Source organism: Diorhabda carinulata, chromosome X (genome assembly GCF_026250575.1).
Source record: "Diorhabda carinulata isolate Delta chromosome X, icDioCari1.1, whole genome shotgun sequence".
NCBI lineage: Eukaryota > Metazoa > Arthropoda > Insecta > Coleoptera > Chrysomelidae > Diorhabda > Diorhabda carinulata.
Window position 1 is genome coordinate 66,642,223 of NC_079472.1, and position 12,092 is coordinate 66,654,314.

The following is a 12,092-nucleotide window of genomic DNA, read 5'->3' on the forward strand; positions in this document are numbered from 1 at the left end:
ATTTCTGGTGATATTATTGACTAACACAAAATGAGAGAACCAGAGTCGAATAAAAAAATACAGAACATCTTGATGGATTCATGGATGTCATTAAACGTAATAATAATTCTTTTGATGAGAATTTAAATAAGGAAAAATTTATATAACATTTGTACTGGTGAAGGAGCACCCCAGCAGGTTGAAAATTTCTTGCTCAATGTTGAAAAAAGAAGATAATGCAAAAAGAGACGGCTATTTCTTGGGTAAAATATCAAACTTCGTACAAAAAAGTTACGGTTGCTCGAGAAAGCGTGGAGCAACGAATGCAACGTGATTTAATCGGACAATTACTGCAAATTTCGCTCGAAAAAGAACTTAATGTAGATAAAGTTCTCACTTACCCTTCAACGCCAGAACCATTATCTCTCTTCCACTTCGACGGCACCATGTGCAAGACACAAAAGTCTGCATTGTTGACTTCATTAGAAACATATCAGTCCAAGCCACCAGAAAATACAGACTTTTAGTATATGACTGGTACTTTAAGTAGCATCAAATGAAAGATATACCGCTTAGCTTTGGAAATATTTCCAAAAAAGTGCTGCAAATGATATGTGCAACCGGAGCTAAGAACATCTTCGTTATCTTTAACAGATACATTTCTCCATTTATTATAGATACTAAACACAAGTTACGAGGTATGGAGCAAGCCAACTTCCATATCGATGGCCCTGACCAAGTGAAAAAAAAGATTTCTACTTGAGCTAAATAATATTGATTTTAAGGAAGCACTGGTACAGTTTATTATTGAAAATTGGGAAGAAGATTACATCTGGCTGTATATCAAGGATAAAACTATTTATATAAATGTAAACGCTTGTTACAGATACACAGTTGATTATTCAAAAGTTATAAAAACTTTTGTTGAAGAATTTTAGTGTCCGACTTATGAAGAAGCGAACACAAAAATAATTTTCCATGTTTGTCACATTAATATTAATGCGAACGTGACAATTCGTTGTACCAACCCTAACGCCTTGATAATTATATTAGCTAACATGGCTAATATATCAAAAAATATCCACATTTGCAGGGAAGTCGGTGTTGGAAAAGCTGAAATATTGATAAACTTTACTCAATTTTACGAAACTTTAGGATCTGATTTGAGCGCAGCATTTCACGCATTCACAAGTTGCGATTTTAACCCGGCCATTTTTCGAAAAGGAAAAGAACGTCCTTTCTCAATAGTGGTTAAATCGAAAAATTCATCGATTATTTCATTCAAATGTCAAAATCATCAGAGAATAAAGAAAATATTTTTGAGAAGATCAAGAGTTTGCTTGCCATATGTATGGATTCAATCGTCTAAAAATGAACAATCCGGCCAGAGTAGCGTTGTTCGAAAAAACATACAAATTTTCGGATACTGAAATGTTTAACCATGTCTCTACCACCATGCAGATCAGAGCTGTATCAGTACTTTTTAAAAACATGTTACATTGCTCAAATTTGGTCACATGCACATCCGAAGGTTCCAGCTTCTGTAGACTATGGCTGGGCACAAATTGACAACAAATATGAATTCACCCGGTTTTCTGCAAGTCAGTTACCAACATCGATTGATGAAATCACTATTCAGCCCGAAAAAAGTAACATTTTTTTTGTCATTTTGATCATATTATGCTCAAATACGCATCCTAATACTTTTTAAATTTTTTTTGCAGATGATAGAGATGAAAGTGAATCAAGACAAAGCAAGAACTAGTTAATTTAAGCTTACTTACTCAATTATTCAAATATATCCAAAATTATTTGATCATATAGTTATTCATTACAAAAATATTTATTTTGTCTCGACACTCTTATTAAAGCGCTATATCGAATAATTATTTTCTCCTAGACTAAAATTTGTGAGAGCATTAAGTCGAGGGAAACTTAGTTATCTGATGCTTCTACCTAACTCCTACTTAATAACTTTCAAAGTATCAGCTGACGATTTTTCCACAAAGATGCAACCAGCTGACATATATATTTATTCATGTGCATATATACTATCATCAGTTCAATTTTTATGTGAGAGAAAATCACTGAAAATAATTTTTTTTCCATGTACAAGACACCAGATGAAGTACAATACACTATGTTATGGCTAACTAATTTTTTTTCGTTGAGATATTGGGTTAACTAAATTTTGACGAATTTTCGGCTGAGATGAAATGAATTAATGTATTTTTTTCTTTCTTTATGCGTGGGAGGCTACAACAGCTCATCCCCCCACCGAGCCTTAGCTGACGGTCACGAGGCTTTATGGTACTATACTAAGCCCATAACACTCTGGTATTACACCTCATATAGATGATTGTACATCGTATACCAGTGTTAATATGACGAAAATATGTAAAAAAATAGTTGTTATACCAAAAGCTCCAAAACAATTCTACCAGGATTACAAAACAAAACCTTTTTTCAAATTAGAATCCCTACATGAGCTGATTAGAAGCTTGTGGGGTGTACCCTTACTCAAAAACATCTCTTATTGAAACACTACATTCCGTGAATATCATTAGTTTTTGACCAAATTATTAATACAATTGTCGAGACAGCGTAGTTCTAAATTTTATAATTCTCAAGTTACTGACCATCACTTTCACTAATTCTGTGGTAACAAGTCTCAAAGTCAAACCTGAATATCTCGGAAGAATTTAATTAAAGTTATTAAGAAAATGTCTCCGACCAATAGAAAAAAAAACTTATTTTCAATGAAACTTTGAATTCCAGCAATACATTTTTTTTCTGACACCATACAAATGAACCTTTTTTGACTTCAGTTTCAAGTATAATGTCAATGTTCTGTGTGGAATGAGCTTGCCAAAAATTACGATCCCTTTTTGGGTCAAAAATGCTCGAAAAATAAATCTTCTTACTTAGCACCACTTTCTCCTTTGAAATTCTACCTGAAAGACAGTCACTTCCTAATGGAACAAAAAAATGATTAAACTAAGATTCATCCTATAAACTCAGGCGTTTCGCCAAGAAGCGTTCTTGTCCAATACTCTATCTCTATATTTACCACTCACCAACAACAAGAGTCACCTTGCTGAAGTATTCTATGAAGATCATTATAGATTATGAGTCTGCCAAGGTTTTAACAACTGTATATAATTGCAAAAAACGCCTCTTCCTGGAAAAAACACACATTGCTCAAAATTATAAGTGTATTAATAGAAAAAATTATTGAAATAACCTCAGTGCAAACTATGCTTATATTTCAGATATTGAAAAACAAAATATAAAAAATTTCATCAGCAACCAACTAACCTTCTATAACCTAAAAAATTAAAGACTCTTGTCAAATGATTTTAGTATCTCAGGGCTGGATTTTTATCAGCTCAGAGAATTTGATTGCTCTAAAATAGGTTTTTTCAACTTGATATTGGGAAATGTTATATATCCATTATACGTAAGCAATTCGGGGACGATCTTAGTTTGAAATTGATACGCAATAATAGTACGGTCACTTTTTACACATAAAGAAAGTTCTCTTTAACTTCAACCTCCATTAATTTAATAAATACTTACTATGTAGTAATATGACTCCCTTGAGATATAAATAAATTGTTCTATTCGAATTTCTGTAACACGTGTGTTATATAGAAGTATATAAAGAACTACCATCAATAAAATTATAGAGCTGAATAATTGTGCTAAAGTTTGACTTTAAACTAAATTCTAGAAATTCTCCGAAAGAATATATCCAGCTTCGTAGGTTCCAACACGTGTGTCACATGAAAATAAATAATTCAATGATGATTTTTTATTTTCAGATTTTGAATAGAAATAATGTTATATATGGTAGAAAATTTTCATTCAAGAAATTTATCCTATCTGATACTCTCACAAAAAGCACCATTAATAAGATATTACTGTTATCTAGGTGTATTCAGTCCTTACAAATAAATTTCTCCTAGACATAATGACCACAAAACATTACTCGTAATATAATCCACCGTATACTTTGAATCATTAGGTGGAGTTTCCAAACCGTGTGGTTTTGTTGATGTAGATAATCATGATTTCCCCCAGAGATACTTTCAAAGTCATTCATTCGCGATTATCGGATAATGCATACGTTGGCAAAAGATTTAATAGGGATACTTCAATTGCTACTCAATCTGTTGTGTACACAAAGTGTAATCGAATTAATAATAATGAAAAACAGTTGATAATAAACAAGCCAAGTTTGAATCTCTAACATTATCATCATTTACTTGGTTGAATGATCTTTTTACCAAAATAATTAAATACCAAATGAGGTACATAAAGTTTATCTGTAAATCCCAATTCTGTGCTAAAAATTTCTAGTAACAGTATCTGACGCAATATCGAATACAGTGCCAGTCATATTGATAATGAAACAATGAATATTATCACTGTCAGAAGAATAAAACACCATATAAATATCAAATATTCGAATATATCTAAAGTCAAAATATGAACTTTAATTATCACAGTAGAAGATTATGATAATAAAATAATTAATTTTTCAAATGATTGGACTCTACGAATTTATAGTATCCCGGAATTGGTGGTTTGCCGATGATTGTAACTCAAATTGAAAGTCGATTTATAAACTTTTACTATCCCGCCCGCGTTGGCGTTCTCGTTCGCGTTTAACATAAATTAAACAGATTACAAAGTGTGATTTATGAACACAAACGCTCGCTCTGCGTTTCAACGTCTAGCCAACGTGAAGTTGAACGTGAGAGTTTATAAATCCAGCTTCAAAGTAACTGCATTCATCCGAATAAAGCGTTTGTTATGAAATATTTATAATGGAATTGAAGATGTCTTAGATAATATTTTCCCACAAAAAATTCTAGACGAAAAATGTGTAAGAAGGAGAAAGAAGCAGCGCGATTATAACATTTTGATGAAATGGTAGCAGCATATGAGGAAACAACATATTCGACAGCTGCTGACAATGGGGTAGATAATTTATCAGTTACTGATTATTTTGTTAAAACAAAACAGTACGCCAAATATAAGGAATCGTATGTTTCTGTTAGTGATAGAGTTTCATATAGAGGCAAAAATAGTAAAGCCTAAGTCTGCGAATATAATAAAATTCAAACACAGAATAATGCAAGAATACTTCGAAAGTTACATCTTCTTTATATGTCTGGAAATTAGATAGATTTTGTACATTCACGAGACAGTTATCTAAATTATCAAGACAGTTTGGTGTATCAATTAATGATTTACTACTACTACTTATATATTCGCCCTAATCATTCGGTTTTCGACTAAATTCAGTACACATTTTATATATTCCTCTTTATACTCGTGAATTGTGTACCTGTGAATCGGTTTTTATCTCTAAATTTTGAAAATATATGATAAAATTGTAAAACAATACACCATTATTGGCTGAATTTGTTATTAACCGACGAGATATTCGAGTAGCCGTTTGAATCAAACATATTTTGATATTGATTTGAATGAACATTGTTTAATATACCTTAAAATAGTGCGAAATTGGAGTCGATTCACTTCAATTCTGAGCCCCTCGTATATTCTTATATACGTGATGCGAATTACACACCTTTTAACACCCTTAAGCTCAATAGCATATCAATGAATAGAGGAAATAGTTTCTTCAAAATTCTACAACAAAACATAAAGAAAACTTACGCTATATAGACGACAAAACTATAATAAGATGGTATACAAGTATATACAAGTCCAGCTTGGTTTTCAATATTTTTTAACTTCACTTCAAATAATTATATCCTCAAAAACGACCTCTTATTATTAATTCAATGCATTAAGCTATTCAACTGACTTAAATAAATCGATCCGAAATAACTACTGACTTGATTATATACCTTGATTCTAGGTTTATTTGTATTATGGTTGACAAAACTTCATTATTATAAATCAACTGCAGTAACCTCTATTCCAAGACTACACAATGGGTTAGTATACTGAACTTTGATCAAGTTCAATGAAAAAAACTATAATAAAAGTTATTTCAAAGGCCGTACAAAACTCATGGAACTCTTTGAACTAACCACGCTCTCGAAGTCACCCAGTTAATTGTTTGGTTTGCAATTAAAATTAAAGTAATGAAGTATTGTGTGCCGTTGCTTCTTTCAATTATTCAATTAGAAGTTTGGGATTTATTATTAAATCACTTCTGTAGAAAATCTTGATGCTCTTATAATGAATATAGTTTCCAAACTGACTCAAGTTTTTAGATGCAGTAGGAATTCTTTTATTGAACTTCAGTCTTATCCGAGTACGTGATGGACGTTCCATGGCTGATGAAATCACAATCCAAACAATGCGAAAAATTTATAAATAATATTCCAAATCCTATCAAGAATCTTTTGATTCATTTCATTGCGACTTCTTACATACAAATTGCCGTTCGAATATCGAATGATAAATAAGCAGTGGAATTCACTAAGCGTTAACCAGCAAATAATATTTGATAAGCTTGTATATGTTTCAGGCAACTTCATTATAAATGGCCTATACTTTACACTCAAACTCATTTATACTTGCAAGACAAACATTAGTTCCATCATGAAATACGAATAATGTGTCAGTCGATTCAATCCTTCAGCCTTCTGGTTAAAAGATCTGTTATTCGTCATCTGTCTATCGTTGATAATGGACCTATCGTAGCAGAGTCTGAAATTGTCATTTTCGAGTACATTCTGCGGCTGGTACTTGCAATACGGTGGATGATGTTACACACTTGGTTATGCCGGTGTAGATAGTCGGTATTAGCGAAAATAATATTTACAAGAACAGATTTGATGCTTGCTTTTCACCAGTGTAGTAATTTATGATTTCTAGTGTAATTTTTCATTTTATCTTATCCTAACCCTCTTAATAAAAAGTGGGCGTTTGCCCCGAGCAAAATGGAAATTGTAAGGAGGTTACTATGATCTTAACGAGGGCACTATGGGTCACCACGGCGTGAAAATTACTGGAATAGGTGCTCTCGCTGGTTCTTTAGGAGGTTTTCTGTTTAGCTCGCACCTTCCTTATGTTTGGTAATTGGGCCGTTTTCCCTTAAACGGAAGGCAAGATTTGAGAAGGTAGAAAAAAAATGGGTCTTACGATAACACTTATATTGCAACGATAGAAACTATGAATAAATAATGAATTAACCTAACATAAAAAATTAAAAGCGTAGGAACTGTCGAAGAAGTATCTATAAATGCCAAATCCACAAAAATATGATTATCTGTGACTGAACCAAACTCTTGGTTAGAAAATCCGTACCCTCCTGTTTAATCTATAAGAATACGAATTTTGTTCATAACCAAGCAACCTTGACCTCAGTTGCTTTTTTTCGATTGAGAGAGAATTTCGTATGAGCACACTCATTACTCTTCTTTTTTGATTGATCTTTCATAGGTATGTGTTGATTTTTTCAACGTTTTCCGTTTGGCAGAGCTACTGAGAGTTCAAGTAAATTCTTTCGTGCCATCTGAGCTCGTGAATCTGATCTATCCAATGCAATGCTTTCAAATTCGTTCAATATCTTTTGAACGAGAAGTCATTTTAGATATGGAAGATAGGAAGTTTGAAATAGTCATTTCGTTTGTATGAGCACTAGTTTCATCTGGCTGCTTTGAAATTGGTTTTTTTCTCATTTTCATTTGAAAACGAGCTTTAGAAGGTTGCGAAGCCAAGAGGAAAATTTCGAGGGACAAATCACAGAGAATCTATCTCTAAGATAACAGCTTATCAACAAAGAGGTATAAATAAACCTATAGTTCTTCGTATAGCTATTTATCGTAACATGAAATGGACCATAAAAATCAAGGCAACAATTGGAGGTTTATCTGGGAAATTCCAACTTAGGATATGTTACGCACAATAGGTCAATAATGTTTGAAATTTGGCTTCCAGCATAAATTACATTCAGACAAAAACCTCTTCAGAGCCAAAATATCAAAGGATTTGCAATTAAATAGTGTAGCCCGACATAAAAAAAATAATAGTCAATAATCAGGTAAATATTGATGACGACTGCCGAAAAAGTTTAGGAAATCATTAGGAAAGCTATCTTCCAACTATTTTTTGAAATATCGATACTGAGTATTTTATATAAAATCATCAACGAATCGATAAGGTCGATGGAATAAAAAGGATCCGCCTATTTTCTCTAGGAGGAGCTTCAAACCTAACAATTCAAGCTAAAAGACGTTGAATGAAAACAAAACCAGAATTATTGTTCAACTAAGTTCCCATAAAATAATTACCGGCATAACCATTAATGCCACAAAATCCATGAACCTCAAGCAACGTAGGTAGACACGGTCATAAAACATGTACTTGAAAATCAAAAATGATGAAATCTGTTCACTATATCAGTTGCAAATATCACAAATAACTTTTGTTTATTCTAGATCACCTAAAAAAATGAGAAAAAATAAATTTCTCAAAGCCAGAAAAGAAGCTGACGGAACACCATAGGTTATTCTAAATAATCGAAACTACTTCATCAGGAAAAAATCAATTCGTATTCGCTTATACGTCTGTCTAATATCAGTGGGCAAAACATTTCTGGAGAGTCGATCACACAACAAAATATATCTTCTTCTTCTTCTTCTTCTTCTTGTAGTAGGACGAGGTCCTGTCAGGTCTGTCATCTGCCCTCTTGTGACGCCGATGTCCAGCTATCGTACCAGCGTTTTGGGGGCCTACCGATTGGGCGTCTTGTGTCTGGTTTCTGTGTTTTGGCCCATTTGGCTATCCGTTCTGGAGCCATTCGTTCTACATGGTCTCTCCATTGTCGGCGTCTTGCTCTTACCCATCTAACGACATCTTGTACTCCTTGTTCTCTTAAGGTATCTGTGTTGGGTATTCTATCGTGGAGTGTGGTACCCTTTATTGTTCGTAATATCTTCATCTCTGCTGTTCTCATTTTTCTCTTTGTTTGTGTTGTGTCTGCCCTTGTTTCTGCGGCATAGGTTAGTATGGGTCTGATACAGGTCTTGTAGATTCGCGTCTTACTTTCTATGCTCATATATTTATTTCTCCATATAATGTCCCGCAACAAAATATATATAAATGAATAATAAAAAGAGTACACTTCGGTATTTTATGGCCGCATATTTTATCAATATTCATTCTACTATCACAACTGAGATAATCAGAAACTTTTGCTAAATATTTTTTACTTTTTCAAACGATCTGATAATCTTAGGTCAGATACTTTTCGAAGATCTCTACTCTACTGTATGAAGTTCAAATTTCATTCAAATCAATCTAAATCATCCTTCGCTATTCCAGCCATTTACAAAATTCCGGAGAAGAGGGAATAAGACGTGAAGTGCGACAAGGCTCGTTTTAAATAATGAATAAGGCATGAATTTGATGAGGTTCTATCATAAGATATGCAAAAAATGCATTAAATACTAATAGCTGTTATACATACAATATTTTATAATGAATCTACCAAAAAAATCATCCAAGCAATAATTTTAAACATATAAATTTTAAAAAAGTTATTCAGAAACGAAAACATTTGTCAAATGAATTTCATAAATTCAATTAACCAACAGATTTTCTTTGGACATCTTGGTGGATACATATATGTACAGCAGACCCACAAAAATGTGGTTGTATATATGTAAGTTCAAACAATTACTGAATATGAAAATTAATTACAATTGTGCAATTAAATGTGACAATAGAAAAAATTATAGAAAATGTAGTGAATCGTTATGTGTTAATGAACTGCTCAGAAGAATTTAACTATATTTCCTGCAATATATTTGAGGATTATTGCTCCTAAAAGATTATCAAAGATTAGATTTACGGATTTTCAATTGAAATATCAGACATGAAGAATAATTGTCCAGTCCAGAATTCATTACATAATCTGCTATTATAAGGTTACTGTCGTTAGTAATTTCTATCATCATAAAAAATATGTATCATTATCAATGAATATTATGAATTTTAATAGAGTTTATTCACAAAGTTCGTAGTTTTTACTTATATTACTCCATTTTTATTGTAGACATACTGAAAAGTCATATAACATTTGAACCTAAGAGAACCTAATTTTGCAGGATTTTCTTATAAAATACTCATTGTTATAATTATAATATTGTGTCAAAACTTCAGTTAACCAAATAGTAAGAGAGTCAATTGAAGTATTTACTGATGCTACAATTGACCTAGCTGATAATGCAGGTTCATGAATTTTTGGTTACCAATAGAATAACGGTACTATCAATCAAAAGATGTTACGCATTAATATGATAAATTCTGAGAAATCGGGAAGGAAACTAAAAAAATAAGAGGGATATATTGTTTTTGGGGATCAAGATATTAATTTTTAAGTTAAAATAGGGAAAAATATCAAATTTGATAGTTGAAGAGGTACAATCTTATGAAAATTCGGTAGATACTGAATAAGAAACATAGAGGTGCTATTTTATTAGAATATACAGAATATACAAAATAGAACTATGAATTTTACTTAAATTATTTAGATCTTTTTCATCATTTATAGCTTTTTCGTTCGTATGAATGTAAACCATTTTTCAAAATTCTCTTTTTCTTGTATTAAATAATAAGTTAATTTCGAGTTTTCTGATTGATATTATTCTTTCCCTAGTGCCATTGAAAATTCAGTTTCTTAAGACTTCTATCCATAAATAACTAATATTACTACATATCACTCTTTTACCATATTACACTCATTTATTCAATAGCAAGTAAATAAAGTATCTGAATTCTGATGAAATGTATTACGTGACAAGGACTGTCATCACTCAAATTGGTATTCACACAAAATGATAAATCACTTCCCAATTCCGAAAAGTTCGAAAAGTCCAAAGCTTTGTTTTCGACTCTTTATCTTTTGATTATGTCTTATTTTCATCTGACTCAACAATGTAGTGAATATGATTTTTCTTATTTTAGTTTTTTCTTTTCGTCGAATGCCATTGGTAAAGAAACTCCAATAAAGTCTATGCTAATTATAGTTTCAGCCGTAAACATGTGTATGAAAGAATCTTCTCATCTCAGTTAAATTGTAAGAAAAACTTTGATGAAAGATTGCATCTGCGTAGTACTTTTATTATCCAATATCGTCTTTACATATTTATGGCGGTAAAGGATTTCAAAGTTTCCCAGTTGAGAGCCCCTAGGATAAAAGTTGAGCGAAAACTTTTATATAGCCATAGCATATGGAAAATATTGAGATCAGAAAAAGCAGTAACGTTTATTGAGAAAAGTGGAAGTAGTTGTATCTTGGATGATTGAAGAGGTAATACAAATTCGGATTATATAATACTGTGGGGAATGATCTACACTAATTGGAAAAATCGATTGCGATTATCAATTCATTCAATCTTCGATATATTGCAACAATAAGACAACACACCATAACCGCTCCATTCGAGAGAATTTCAAAATACCGAAAATCGCATCATGTATGTAGTAGGAGATTATCAAGGTTCACTTTTGCTTTTGACTGTTCTGATATGCCCACATCATCAGTGATTTTTTGTCTAAAACATTTGTTTTCTGTCCCTTCCAACATGATCAGCCAGTGCATAAGACTTCTGTCGACCATCAGACCCACTGTTGTGATTTACTGGAATTTCGTACATAGAGAATTGCTTAATGTATTAATAACTGGGAATGAATAATATATAAACAGATTCTACAATGTGCACAGAAAAGCATTCTAGAAATCAATGTGTATCTTCTATAACTACTGAACAGTTCTACCAAGCAGTTTGCAAAATTAAGGGGGATGAGTATTTTTTGCCTGACGGTATGACCATTACCATTGCAGAACTGACAATCTCTATTGAGCTTCTAGATGGAACATCTCAAAAAACACCTAGATAATTGGAGTATCTCACAATAGCGGAAGTCAACACAAAATTTCCATTACTTCTATATGTGTTTGGAAAACGTATTTAACATAAAAATAGTGGTAGACTTGGAAGGTATATAGGAATAAAAAACAATTAGCGTAGTACCAGATTGGCTTTAGAAAGCACTGATCAAAAGACTTTGCAGTTATGTAGGTCCAAAGATTATACGATGTAACAAAATTAATGCAA

At 32.1% G+C, this 12,092-nt stretch overlaps 1 protein-coding gene across 7 annotated transcripts in view; it reads right to left on the reverse strand.

Moving 5' to 3' along the window:
* The window catches only part of LOC130902236 (protein madd-4), a 161,275-nt gene that overhangs the window by 68,544 nt on the left and 80,639 nt on the right, over positions 1 to 12,092 (reverse strand). The gene's annotated exons all lie outside the window — the stretch shown is intronic.